This window comes from Micromys minutus, assembly GCF_963924665.1.
Source record: "Micromys minutus genome assembly, chromosome: 26".
NCBI lineage: Eukaryota > Metazoa > Chordata > Mammalia > Rodentia > Muridae > Micromys > Micromys minutus.
In genome coordinates this window covers 17627663-17641798 of record NC_137961.1, presented here as the reverse complement: position 1 = coordinate 17641798, position 14136 = coordinate 17627663, and positions in this window count along the sequence as shown.

Here is a 14136-nt window from a genome sequence, read left to right as displayed (position 1 = left end):
TGGAAAGAAAAAAATATTCATCTAATTTGGGAGAAGTGGCTGCTACATTTTGGTGTGGCATGTGGCCTTTCTATGTACACAATGGTCTCCTGCCATGTACCAGCTTTCCACACTGGCGTGTCACCTGTCCCGTGGCATGTCCCATTCTCATGTTCTCACACTTGTGCTGTGGTCCAACCAACTTATTAAGCCAAAGCCAAAAAGCAGGTGGGACACATGCTTGTTAGAGACTGGAATGGCAGGCCACATGCCTCTCCAAGTGTTTTCAACAACTAGGGTTTGTTTGGAAATTTCGTCTCCTGGTTACAGTAAACATGACTCAATGGAGCATCCCGGGGACAAGTGCCATGCCCTTTCTGCACAGAAAAGAATGATCATTGTTATTGGGGATATAAGAACTTAATTATTTATAGAATAATTTTTCAAATCACCCATTTACTACTGAACTCTATTTTCTGAGAAAGAATATAAGTTAATGAAGTCTAGGACCTTATGGCATGACATTGAATGTGACACAATTGGAGCCATGTCCAAAATTCAGAAAGGAGAGTATGGGACCATGTTATAAATGGCAAGTTACAAGAATGCAGCTCTTGGATTTTGCTCAGTAACTTTGTTGAAGTGAATCCATAATCTTATAAGATCTGGTTAAGTCATGGTACCGTGTAAGTGTAATGACTATCTTTTATCAGACCTATTCATCTCTGAAAAAGTGGTTCTCTTCTAAACTCAAGGGAAAACATCCCTGGGGGAATCACTATCCCTGACCTCAAGCTATATTACAAGGCTACTGTGCTGAAAACTGCATCGTACTGGTACAGAAATAGGCATGTGGATCAATGGAATAGAATAGAAGATCCAGAAATGAGCCCTCATGTATATGGTCAACGGATTTTTAACAAAGGAGCTGTAAACATGCAATGGAAAAAGGACAGCTTATTCAACAAATGGTGTTGGTCCAACTGGCACTCAGCATGCAGAAGAATGAAAATAGACCCTTTCTTATCTCCTTGTACAAAACTCAAGAGTAAGTGGATCAAAGATCTCCGCATTAAACCAGGTACACTGAAACTATTAGATAAGAAAGTAGGGAAAACCTTAGAACTCATAGGCACAGGAGAAAATTTCCTGAACAGAACACCAATGGCTCGAGCTCTAAGGTCAAAGATTGACAAATGGAACTTAATGAGATTGCAAAGTTTCTGTAAGGCTAAAGACACTGTCAAGAAAACAAAACGGCAGCCAACAGAGTGGGAAAAGATCTTTACCAACACCACATCAGATAGAAGCCTAATATCCAAGGTATACAAAGAACTCAAAAAGCTAGACACCAGAGAATTAAGCAACCCTATTAAAAAATGGGGTAGAGACTTAAACAAAAAGTTCTCAAGCAAGGAATATCGAATGGCTGAGAAACATCTAAGGGAGTGCTCAACATCCTTAGTCATCAGGGAAATGCAAATCAAAACAACCCTGAGATTCCACCTCACACCAGTCAGATTGGCCAAGATCTAAAACTCAGATGACAACAGATGCTGGAGAGGATGTGGAAAAAGAGGAACACTTCTACACTGCTGGTGGGGTTGTAAACTGATACAACCACTCTGGAAATCAGTCTGGCTGTTCCTCAAAAAAATGGACATACTACCTGAAGACCCAGTTATTCCACTTCTGGGCATTTACCCCAGAGACGCTCAAACACACAACAAAGATACATGCACCACAATGTTCATTGCAGCTCTATTTATAATAGCCAGAAGCTGGAAAGAACCCTGATGTCCTTCAGTAGATGAATGGATACAAAAATTGTGGTACATTTACACAATGGAGTACTATTCAGCTATCAGAAACAATGACTTAACAAAATTCTTAAGAAAATGAATGCATCTAGAGAATATCATTCTGAGTGAGATAACCCAGTCACAAAAGAACAGACATAGTATTCAGTCACTGATAATGGGATACTAACCCCAGAAAGCTCTAAACACCCCAGAAACAACTCACAGACTGTGTGAAGCTCAACAACAACAACAACAACAAAATAATATATTTAAATTAAAATAGAACTGTATCACATCTCCCTTTCCTCCCTACAGTCCTTCCTAGTCTCTCTCCTATCCCCTCAAATTAATAGCCTCTTTTCTTATATTATTGTTACATATATATATATGTGTATGTATATGTACCCACAAATACTTAATTACAATCTTAAAAAGTGTATCCGAAATAAATAAATAAATAAATAAATAAATAAATTTATGTTCTCCAAAAAAAAAAAAAAAAAAAAAAAGGAAAATCACCTTTCAGTCTAAAACTGAAAATCTTGTCAACACAGTAATTCTAATTCTGATAACATCACAAGATCCATATTTCACAAATTGGTAACTCAGAAAGTAACACAACCACTCATTTTCCAATGCATTTTCAGAATTTAACAATGAGCATAGAACAATAGGCTACTGAAGTGGGTCCATGGCTTGGAAATTGATAATGTATTTTCTAAGCTGGATTTTAGACCTTTCAACTATTCCTATTTCTTCAATATTATTCTCATATTCACAATTTCTTACCATGTATTTTATCTCACTTAGGTTGGACCTAATTGATCATTTGATATACTTCAAGTAGAAGCACATTAACAAAACTCATAGAAGACTTGCAAGTAGATTTATTCTTTATATAAATACCCACTGAGGAATTAAATATCTGTATACCAGGAGTCTAGCTACATTTTACTTCACAGTTTCATCTCCTAGGCTATTTCAAATTAAACTTTAGATTACACTTCAGTAAATATTTAGAATGATCCTACAGAAATGTTCCCTTTCAGAATTATGGCTCTCAACTCAATTGATCAATCAACCAGAGATGCTTGTTTAGGATTATCAGTTCTGTAGGCAGTTAGATGAATTGCAAATGTCTAAAAGATACTGTTTTTCTTCCCTCTGCAAGGCAGAAGCCTGCTTCTGAATTTTATTAATGAGGCTCCATCTTTGCTTCCAACAGCATAGGTTAGATGACAAAGATAAATAAAATGTTCACTGGGGGGCAACATGGAGAACAAGAGTGATGTCATTTCCTTCTATTTTCTTTGAAGTTGAAATGTATTTCCAAGTGATTTAAATTATGACACTAGAGAAGTATTACTTGAATTGAGATCAAGAAGTGTTGTCATGTTTTACTCAATTGAACAGTTATGGGTAGAAGGCTTTGTATTTCATTCTGATCTGTTTTTTCTCTTTGTGCTGGATTTGTGAAACTATACCTAAATATATACCTTGTATCTTAGGTGTGTGAAGTGTGGTTAGCTAGATAGCTTCTGTCCTTACATAGAACAAAATAACCAAACAACTAATGTATCTAGCAGACCATAGTAACATGGGAACTACCTACTAAAGGTGGTAAAGAAAGAGATAATATAGGTTGAGGTAATTTCTTTTTAAATTTTCTTGGGGAAGGAAACATTTGAATCCCAGTAGACATTTGACAAGGAGAGAATGTGGGGAATATTTTAGGCAAATGCAGCAGCTTGAGGGAAGATATAAATGCCCAATATGTGCTTGGGAGTTAGCCAGGGGGACAGTTTGTCATTCAAAAAGAAAAAAAAGAAGGCAGAAGGATGATAGGGTGAAATACCAATAAAAGGGCTTGCTTGGCACAGACCATGGAAGATCCAGGATGCCAGAATGAGGAACATGTACTTCATAGGCACTGTGGAGAAAAAGAGGGCTGGTGTTAGTTGAGAGATGGTCTTCTAGAAGTTTCTTATAGTTTTGTGCTCACCCATCTCCTGTAGTAAAATAGTAAGTATGACTCTGGACAAACAGTACCCTAACAGCACGCATTAGAGGAAAGGGTCAGTCCTATCTGAGGTCCAGGTTTATAATCAAGCATCACAAAACTTCAGCTGGTCAGTTTTCCCTTGTGGCTTTATTTTCTTCATCCAGATGGTTTACTTCTTCCCAACAGTAGTCTATGATTTTAGCAATAAATACTAGATGGTACAGTACAAGTACTGTTACATTCTACATAAACAGCTAGAATGTAGAAGAAGGCATATCCAGATTTCTTTCTGGGAAAACCAGTGGCATCTTAGGGATCCTGATGTGCAATGTACAAGACTTCCAAGTATTGCTGATTCCTCGTCATCTCTGATCTCTAGCCACTCAATTTTATACAACTTTCTGTTCATCATGATAACAATGTGGAAGTCTTTTATTTTTCCTATGTCCCTTGGAGGATTATGATAAGGGATCCTTCCCTATCTATGAGCACACACACACACACACACACACACAGAGAGAGAGAGAGAGAGAGAGAGAGAGAGAGAGAGAGAGAGAGAGAGAGAAAGAGAGAAAGACAGAGACAGAGACAGAGAGACAGGGAGACAGAAAGACAGAGAGACAGAGACAGAGAGACAGAGAGACAGAGACAGAGAGACACAGAGACACAGAGACAGAAAGGCAGAGTCTGTTAATGAATACTTAGAATCCATAGAGAACTGAGAGACTGACTATTGGTGTCATTAGTAACCATGGAGAATTCATAAAGATATCCTTGGTTAGCAGACATTGTTTGATTTTGAACATGCCAAGTCTGAAGTACCACTGGGATATATGAGCCTTATTGGTATGCAGGCAGAAGACAACAAGTAAGAAGAAAATTGGCAGGGTTTAATAATCTATTCAACCTCAAGAGAGTAGAATTGCTTCTCGTTCAGTTCTCGGATATTTTATTGAAGAAAAAGAAACATTCTGCCCATGCCATAATCTAGTTCTTTAAATTTTATTCCAGAGTTTTATTTTGACTTCTTAAGAAACAAATGCAAGTGGCACACCTTGGTCAGCTACATGAGTCAGACATTTAAAAGGCACTTTGCAAATGCATTTCCGTGTGTCTAAGTCTGAATGGCTGGATCATGGTGACACAGTCAATTACCAGAGAACGATGATTATGTCTAGCTTCAAAACACAGGTTCTGTGCCCAAAGTAAAGAAAGAATACTAAAAGCAGTAAGGGAAAAAGGTCAGGTAACATATAAAGGCAGACCAATCAGACTCACACCCGATTTCTCAGAAGAGACTATGAAAGCTAAAAGAGCCTCGACAGACATCATACACTCCTTAAGAGAGCACAAGTGCCAGCCCAAGCTGCTATACCCAGCAAAACTATCAATCACCATCGATGGAGAGACAAAGATATTTCAAGACAAATCAAAATTCACACAATATCTGACCACAAACCCAGCACTACAACGAATTATAGGTGGAAAACCCAATACAATGAGGGAAAATACAGCCTAGTAAGAACAAGAAAACTCCTAAACAAGAAAACTAAAAGAAGAAAAAAACACAGACACAACTCAACCCAAAAAAGCAAAAATGGCAGGAAACAGAAACAACTATTCCTTGATATCTATTAACATAAATGGTCTCAACTCCCCAATAAAGAGACATAGACTATCAGACTGGATACATAAACAAAATAAAGCCTTTTGCTGCACACAGGAAACTCATCTCAGAGACAGAGACAGACACTATCTCAGAGTAAAAGGGTGGGAAAAAAACTTCCAAGCAAATAGCTCCAAGAAGCAAGCTGGAGTGGCTATTCTAATATCGAATAAAGTAAATTTCCAACCAAAAGTTATCAAAAAAGATAAGGAAGGACACTTTTTACTCATTACTGGGGAAATCTGTCAGGAGGAACTCTCAATCCTTAACATATATGCTCCAAATAAAAAATCACCCACATTCATAAAAAAAACCCTACTAAAGCTCAAAAAATACATTTCACCCCACACAATAATAGTGAGAGACTTTAATACCCCACTCTCACCAATGGACAGATCAGGGAAACAGAAACTGAACAAGGACACTGCAAAACTAGCAGAGACTTTGAACCAACTAGAATTGATAGATATATACAGAACATACTATCCTAAAGTAAAAGAATACACCTTCTTCTCACCACCCCATGGCACCTTCTCGAAAATTGACCACATAATTGGACACAGAGCGAGCCTCCATCAATATAAGAAGATTGAAATACTCCCATGCATCCTCTCAGATCACCATGGTCTACTGCTGGTCTTTAACAAAAACAAAGACAACAAAAAGCCCACATACACATGGAAACTAAACAATGCTCTGTTAAAGGATAGCAGGGTCAAAGAAGAAACAAATAAAGAAATTAAGGATTTTCTAGAATTCAACGAAAACAAAAACACAACATACCCAAACCTATGGGATGCAATGAAAGCAGTATTGAGAGGAAAACTCATAGCCCTAAGTGCTTCCAAAAAGAAACTGGAGAGAGCTCACATCAGCAACCTGACAGCACAGCTAAAAGCCTTCGAACAAAAGGCAGCAGATATAGCCAAAAAGAGTAGATGGCAAGAAATAATCAAAACTAGGGCAGAAATAGACCAAATAGAAACAAAAAGAACCATTGAAAAAATCAACAAAACAAAGAGTTGGTTCTTTGAGAAAATCAACAAGATTGATAAACCCCTAGCCAGACTAACTAGAGGGCAAAGAGTGAGTATCCAAATTAACAAAATCAGAAAGGAAAGTGGCGACATAACAACTGAAACTGAGGAAATTTAAGAAATCATCAGATCCTACTACAAAATCTTATACTCCACAAAATTGGAAAATCTGGAGGAAATGGACGAATTCCTAGACAGAGACAAGGTCCCAAAGTTTAACCAGCACCAAGTAAACCATCTAAATAACCCTATAACACCTAAAGAAATAGAAGAAGTCATCAAAAGCCTCCCAACCAAAAAAAGCCCAGGTCCAGACGGGTTCAGTGCAGAATTTTATCAGACATTTATTGAGGATATAACACCAATACTCGCCAAACTATTCCAAAAGATAGAATCAGATGGAATATTACCCAACTCATTTTTTGAGGCTACAATAACCCTCGTACCTAAACCACACAAAGACCCTACAAGGAAAGAGAACTTCAGACCAATCTCACTTATGAACATTGGTGCAAAAATACTCAACAAAATCCTTGCAAACCGAATCCAAGAACACATCAAAACGATCATTCATCATGACCAAGTAGGCTTCATCCCTGGGATGCAGGGATGGTTTAACATAAGGAAATCCATCAACGTAATCCACCATATAAACAAACTCAAAGACCAAAATCACATGGTCATCTCACTAGACGCTGAGAAAGCATTTGACAAAATCCAACACCCCTTCATGTTAAAAGTCCTGGAAAGAACAGGAATCCAAGGCCCATACTTAAACATAATAAAAGCAATATACAGCAAACCAACAGCCAACATCAAACTTAATGGCGAGAAACTTGAAGCAATCCCACTAAAATCAGGGACTCGACAAGGCTGCCCACTCTCCCCCTATCTATTCAACATAGTACTGGAAGTCGTGGCTGGAGCAATTAGACAGCAAAAGGAGATCAAGGGGATACAAATCGGAAAGGAAGAGATAAAAACATCACTCTTTGCCGATGACATGATAGTGTACTTGAGTGACCCCAAAAATTCCACCAGAGAACTCCTACAGCTGATAAACAAGTTCAGCAAAGTGGCTGGATACAAAATTAACTCAAACAAATCAGTAGCCTTCCTATACTCAAAGGACAAACATGTGGAGAAAGAAATTAGGGAAAAGCTACCCTTCACAATTGTCACAAAAACTATGAAATACCTTGGTGTGACTCTAACTAAGCAAGTGAAGGATTTGTATGACAAGAACTTCAAACCTCTAAAGAAAGAAATTGAGGAGGATCTCAGAAAATGGAAAGATCTCCCATGCTCATGGATTGGAAAAATCAACATCTTAAAAATGGCCATCCTACCAAAAGCAATCTACAGATTCAATGCAATCCCCATCAAAATTCCAACCCAGTTCTTCATGGAATTGGAAAGATCAATGTGCAATTTCATATGGAATAACAAAAGACCTAGAATAGTGAAATCCATCCTCAACAACAAAAAAACATCTGCGGGAATCACTATCTCTGACCTCAACCTATATTACAAGGCAATTGTGCTGAAAACTGCATGATACTGGTACAGAAATAGGCATGTGGATCAATGGAATAGAATAGAAGATCCAGAAATGAGCCCCCATTTATATGGTCACCTGATTTTTGACAAAGGAGCAGTAAACATTCAATGGAAAAAGGACAGCCTATTCAACAAATGGTGCTGGTCCAACTGGCACTCAGCATGCAAAAGAATGAAAATAGACCCTTTCTTATCTCCTTTTACAAAGCTCAAGTGTAAGTGGATCAAAGATCTCCACATTAAACCAGATACACTGAAACTATTAGATGAGAAAGTAGGGAAAACCTTAGAACACATAGGCACAGGAGAAAATTTCCTGAACAAAACACCAATGGCTCAAGCTCTAAGGTCAAAGATTAACAAATGGGACTTAATGAGATGGCAAAGTTTCTGTAAGGCTAAGGACATCGTCAAGAAAACAAAACGGCAACCAACAGAATGGGAAAAGATCTTTACCAACACCACATCAGATAGAGGCCTAATATCCAAGGTGTACAAGGAACTCAAAAAGCTAGACACCAGAGAATCAAATAACCCTATTAAAAAATGGGGTACAGAGCTAAACAAAACGTTTTCAGTTGAGGAACACCGAATGGCCGAGAAACATCTGAGGAAGTGCTCCACATCCTTAGCCATCAGGGAATTGCAAATCAAACAACCCTGAGATTCCACCTCACACCAGTCAGATTGGCCAAGATCCAAAACTCAGATGACAGCAGATGCTGGCGAGGCTGCGAAGAGGAACACTTCTCCACTGTTGGTGGGGTTGCAAGCTAATACAACCACTCTGGAAATCTGTCTGGTGATACCTCAGAAAATTGGATATAGTACTACCTTAAGACCCAGCTATTCCACTTCTGGGCATATACCCCAGAGACACTTTAATACACAACAAAGATATATGCACCACAATGTTCATAGCGGCTCTATTTATAATAGCCAGAAGCTGGAAGGAACCCAGATGTCCTTCAGAAGATGAATGGATACAAAAATTGTGGTACATATACACAATGGAATACTACTCAGCCACCAGAAACCATGACTTAACCAAATTCTTAAGAAAATGGCTGCATCTAGAGAATATCATCCTGAGTGAGATAACCCAGTCACAAAAGAACAGACATAATATGCAGTCACTTATAATGGGATGCTATCCTCAGAGGCTTGCACTCCCCCAGAAACAACTCACAGACTCTATGAAGTCCAATAAATAAAGAAAACAAAACAAAACAAAAAAATATTTACAAAACAAGAAAACTTTAACTATTTCCATGTTACATTTTGTTTTACATGTACTTTAGCTCAGGCATACAATCAAACCTTGAAAAAAATCAAGTACTGACTAAAAAATATATTCATGTAGTTTTATATAAAAATTATGTTAAAATCTGAAAAAAAGTACTGACAAAAATGTATAATTTTAAGCAAAAAATGTTTAAAATCTGTACATTTATCTTTGTTTTGTAAAATAAAGTTGTTTAAAAACAAAAAAAAAAAAAAAAAAAAAACCAAAAAAACACAGGTTCTTTTTACTGACACAATGTGACAGCTACTAAGTTTGAATTTCAGCCATCTCAGCAGACATGCAAACTGTAGGTATATATACATGCACTGCTCCCAAGGCATCCTGCTGTGCTGTGCCTAAGGCAGTGTAGCCGATGGGCATGCACTATGATGTAAAAAGTGGGTTAAGAAGCAAACCATTCTACATGGAAGTTTCATTTGAAAATACCAGCTCCAGATGGATGAATGTTACCATGTTCTAATTAAAAAATATTGCTTAGTGAGACAAACCATGGAATGTTTTCAAGTTCTACTTGTTGAAGTTACAGGGATTATTAGCCATAAGAACGTGTTCTCTGTGTCTGTCTCTGACTGTGTCTGTCTCATTTCTATTTAACAGTTGTTCCTTATATTACTTTTTAAGTTACCATATAAGATGATAGGTTTCATCCTTACATGGCATTATACATTCTTCTTATTCATTATTTCTTTCCCACTGTCCTGCCCATCTGCCCTGCCCACTCTTGCTGGTCTTTTCGGTTCCACTAAACCATAATTTCTTTTGCTTTTGTGTTATTTTTGTATACTGTCATTATTTCCTTTCATCTCCATTAAGATGTTTTCTAAATAATGATTGTTATTATCTATATATATTGAGTTACATAAACAGTTCTTGAAATAATAAAACAGCTAGTAAGTATTTGAGGAAGTGTTAAGAAATATTCTTAACCATCCCAGAAATGCAGTTTAAACACTGTCTTGAGATTTTTGTCTCACTCTAATCTGAATAGTTGTCATCAAGAAACACAAGAAATACTGTTACAAATGTAGAGAAATAATTCTTATATGGTACAGCCACTAAAACCAATATGACATTTACTCAAAACATAAAATTATGATTACTATATAACTCACCTATTCCTGGTGATCTGCTGAAGGACTCATAAGTAGGTATGGTACACAGATAGGTGCACCTTCATGCCTATTGCTTCATTATCACAATGGAAAGGGAATGAAATGTGCCTAGATGTGTATCAGTAGAAGAAAACACACATAGAAATTCTTAACTGGCCAACACACAGAAAATAAAAAGTTGTAAAGCACTCATCTCTCAATGGAATATCCATATCATACCTCTTCTTCCAAAGGCTCAAGAATGTTACCAAACAAGGATCAAAAAGATCATAAAAGCCATAAGTGGAGGGTGACACAACCAAACAGTATTGTCCAGTCACAACAAGGTAGTTGTATATATGAATTGTGACTGCATACACAAATCCTGCCAAACATAAAACCAGATATAAATACTGGCATCAAGTGAGTGGATGGTTAGGAAATTCTACCCACATCTAAAAACTCATGGCCACTGATAGCTGTAGGAAGAAGGAGAGCCAGTTTTCTTCAAGAATGTAATAGATCCCTGCAAGACTGTCCACACTCCAATAGATGATCCCATACCCATGCACATACAGGACACATTCTGTGGACTCCGTATGAAGTATGGAGTTTATGTAGGATAGTTACAGAGGGGGAGGGAGGGAGGGAGAGAGGGAGGAGAGGAGAGAGAGAGAGAGAGAGAGAGAGAGAGAGAGAGAGAGAGAGAGAGAGAGAGAGAGAGGGAGGGAGGGAGGGAGAGAGGGAGAGAGAGAGAGAGAGAGAGAGAGAGAGAGAGACAGATGGACGACGGATGGACGGACAGACGAACAGACAGACAGAGAGAGAAACAGACAGACAGAGATACAGAGAAAGACAGAGACAAACACATATGATATAAAATTGGAAATAAAGAGATGGATGGAAGCAATGAGGGATGTGTTAAGTCACATTGTATACTTGTATTACAGGTTCAATCTTACAAAAAGAAAGAAAATTTTATTATTCACTAAAGATAAAAATGAAATCATGACATTTGCAGTAAAATTAAAATTATTGTCTAAGTAAAATAAGCCACAATCAGAAAAAAAAGATAATGTTCTTTCTCTCATGTATTGAATATAGATTAAAAATTATATAGTGTGTGCACATATGTGTATATCTGGGGTGTATAGAAGTTGAAAACGGGTCTATTAGAGAGGAGAAGAGAACCCTGAGCTTCCTCTTAAGTATGAAACCTACAGGTTGGATTTGACTTTCCTGTGCGTTCATCTTGACTTTTCAAGTTGTGATTCCTGAGCCTGGATGAGGTATTTTAGGAGGACTTTATGAACTTCTTAGGAATCGGTAGCTGCATTCTAACACTGGTCTCAGTGGTGTTCTCTGATAACCTTGGCTCACCTCTGCTGACTGGTTTGTGTTCATTGCTTCTTCTGTGGCTCTCACTTTGGACACTCACAGTCCCCTTTTTCTTTAGTCATGACATCATGCAACACTCACAAGGTAGCTTTCTGGATGCTTGTGTCTACAGTCCTTGATTCTGTTCTATTACCTGCAACATAATAGATTCACTTTCTCTAACTGTGAAATTAGTAATTGTTATTTACGTTTTTCACGTTTCCAGTGGATTATCCCAGTTACCAGGTATCTTGTTAAGCCATGGGTCATATTCAATGGATTCTATTTTAGTGATCAAGAGATGGCATTGTTGATAAAAATGAACTAATTTAAGTGGCTGAAAAAAATATCACTGTGTACTCCCATCTACCGTTAATGTTTAAATGTAACTTTACTGTTTCTGTGACAATAATTTATATACAGTCATGTTATAAATTTTTAAAGTACCCATTTCAATATGTTTAAGAGCATGTAAGGGTTATAGGTGAGCTGGCTTAAGTTCAAGTGGTTGATAACTTCACTTCTGTTTTGTATAATAGTTTACTGGGATGTTATATATATTAAAATTGCCTCTCTTGTCATGTAAGTTCCAGGAAGAAACATCTGTCTTGAGAGTTTCCAAGCTCTCATACAGTAAACGAAACAGTAAATCATCCAGTGATTCATTCACTTGAGTGCCTATTTCTTGAAGAATATGATTTGAACTCAAGAGCATTTATGTGGTCTGGGTTAAAAAGCAGAAGAAAAAGAAGCTACTTTTGTCCCATAGAATCATCCAAAGCAAAATTTGGAGGTGAAATTTCAGAAAACTAAGTATGTTCCCTTATGTTAAGGAGTCTCAATAAAATATGTGATTATGTCTCACTTGTTAGCTAAAGCAAGTGAAATCAAGCCCTAGAAAACTCATTGAGTTATATCTGGCCTTTTCAAAACAGCTCTACTTTCCTAAAAGTGAGCAGAATTCTAAATAAGAGCCCAAACATAGGTTTTCCATCCATAAGAGAAGGAGCCAAAAATAACTTTCTGTGGAGCAATATCCAGCATAGCTGCTTTTTCCCATCAATTCTATCAGAAAAAAAATCCCCTGATCTCAAGTGACATCTGATATTGATATATCAATTGTTTTAATTTACTATAGCATGTACTTTACTTGTCTACACATGGGTTGTTTGGATTTTGACTTATTATTTTAAATATTATATATTTATGTCTCATGGCAAATATTGTTTATAACTCATTGACTATAAACAAGTTATTCAGTTAATATATCTACCTGATGAGCTTAACAATATAGTTGTAGTCAATTATTTCTGACTGTCCTTTTGTGTTGTTATAAGAGACAGGAAAAGTCTATACTTTGCTTCAGATATTCATTTTTTGAAGGATGTAATCTAGCAGCAATTTTAATTGTACAAGCTTGTAATAAAATCTAAATACTAATTTCTTAGGGTTTAATATCAGCATAGTATTTAACAATCAAAAACAATATTATTATTGCAATTATTATTATATTCTATGTGTGTGTGTGTGTGTGTGTGTGTGTGTGTGTGTGTGTGTCTACACCATATGCATTACAAATATAGCCTGTGGTTAGCAATAAGGCATATAGTATTTGGAGATGGTTTATCTTTCAGGATTTAAGTAAAACCCCATCCTCAAATCTTAATCATAATGTCTCTGGGGAGTCAGGATACAACTGTTTGTTAGAATGACATTTGTGGAGCATTCATTTTCTGTACTTATTCTAAAGTTATATCCCTCAACGACTTCAGTTATTCTTATAACGGTACTTTTATTCTGATAACCGAGCTATAAAATAAACCCCCTGTTCTTGATTACCTTAACAGTCAACAGAAAGATGGAGAGAGTTGTAGACTTAGGAAAGCATAGATTTATTTATTTAAATGTTGTGTGCATTTACACCATTGTCCTGATGAATAATGAATGTTTCTACTGACCATGTCAATGGGAAAGTCCCAGACGTTTGTTTCCCTGTCCCTTCTCCAACTCCCCCCACCATGTTGAATATCCTGAAGTCCATTGCTGGAGTCTCATTCTTCAGTTATTGCTCCTATATCTCTACCATTTGGATACCCCAGAAATGTCAAGTTATGCACAGTTGCACACATTTTATATATCAGATTGCACCCTAGCAATGTTCTCTGAATATCAAACAAAACAATATAAAATCATATATTATTATGAGAAGTAATTATGTTCTGAAACAGTTCTGATGCCAACTCCCCCAACTCCCCCTCCAAAATGGTTGTGTGTTTCCCAAGGTTATAGAAGTATGAACAAAAAATGTTTACCCAT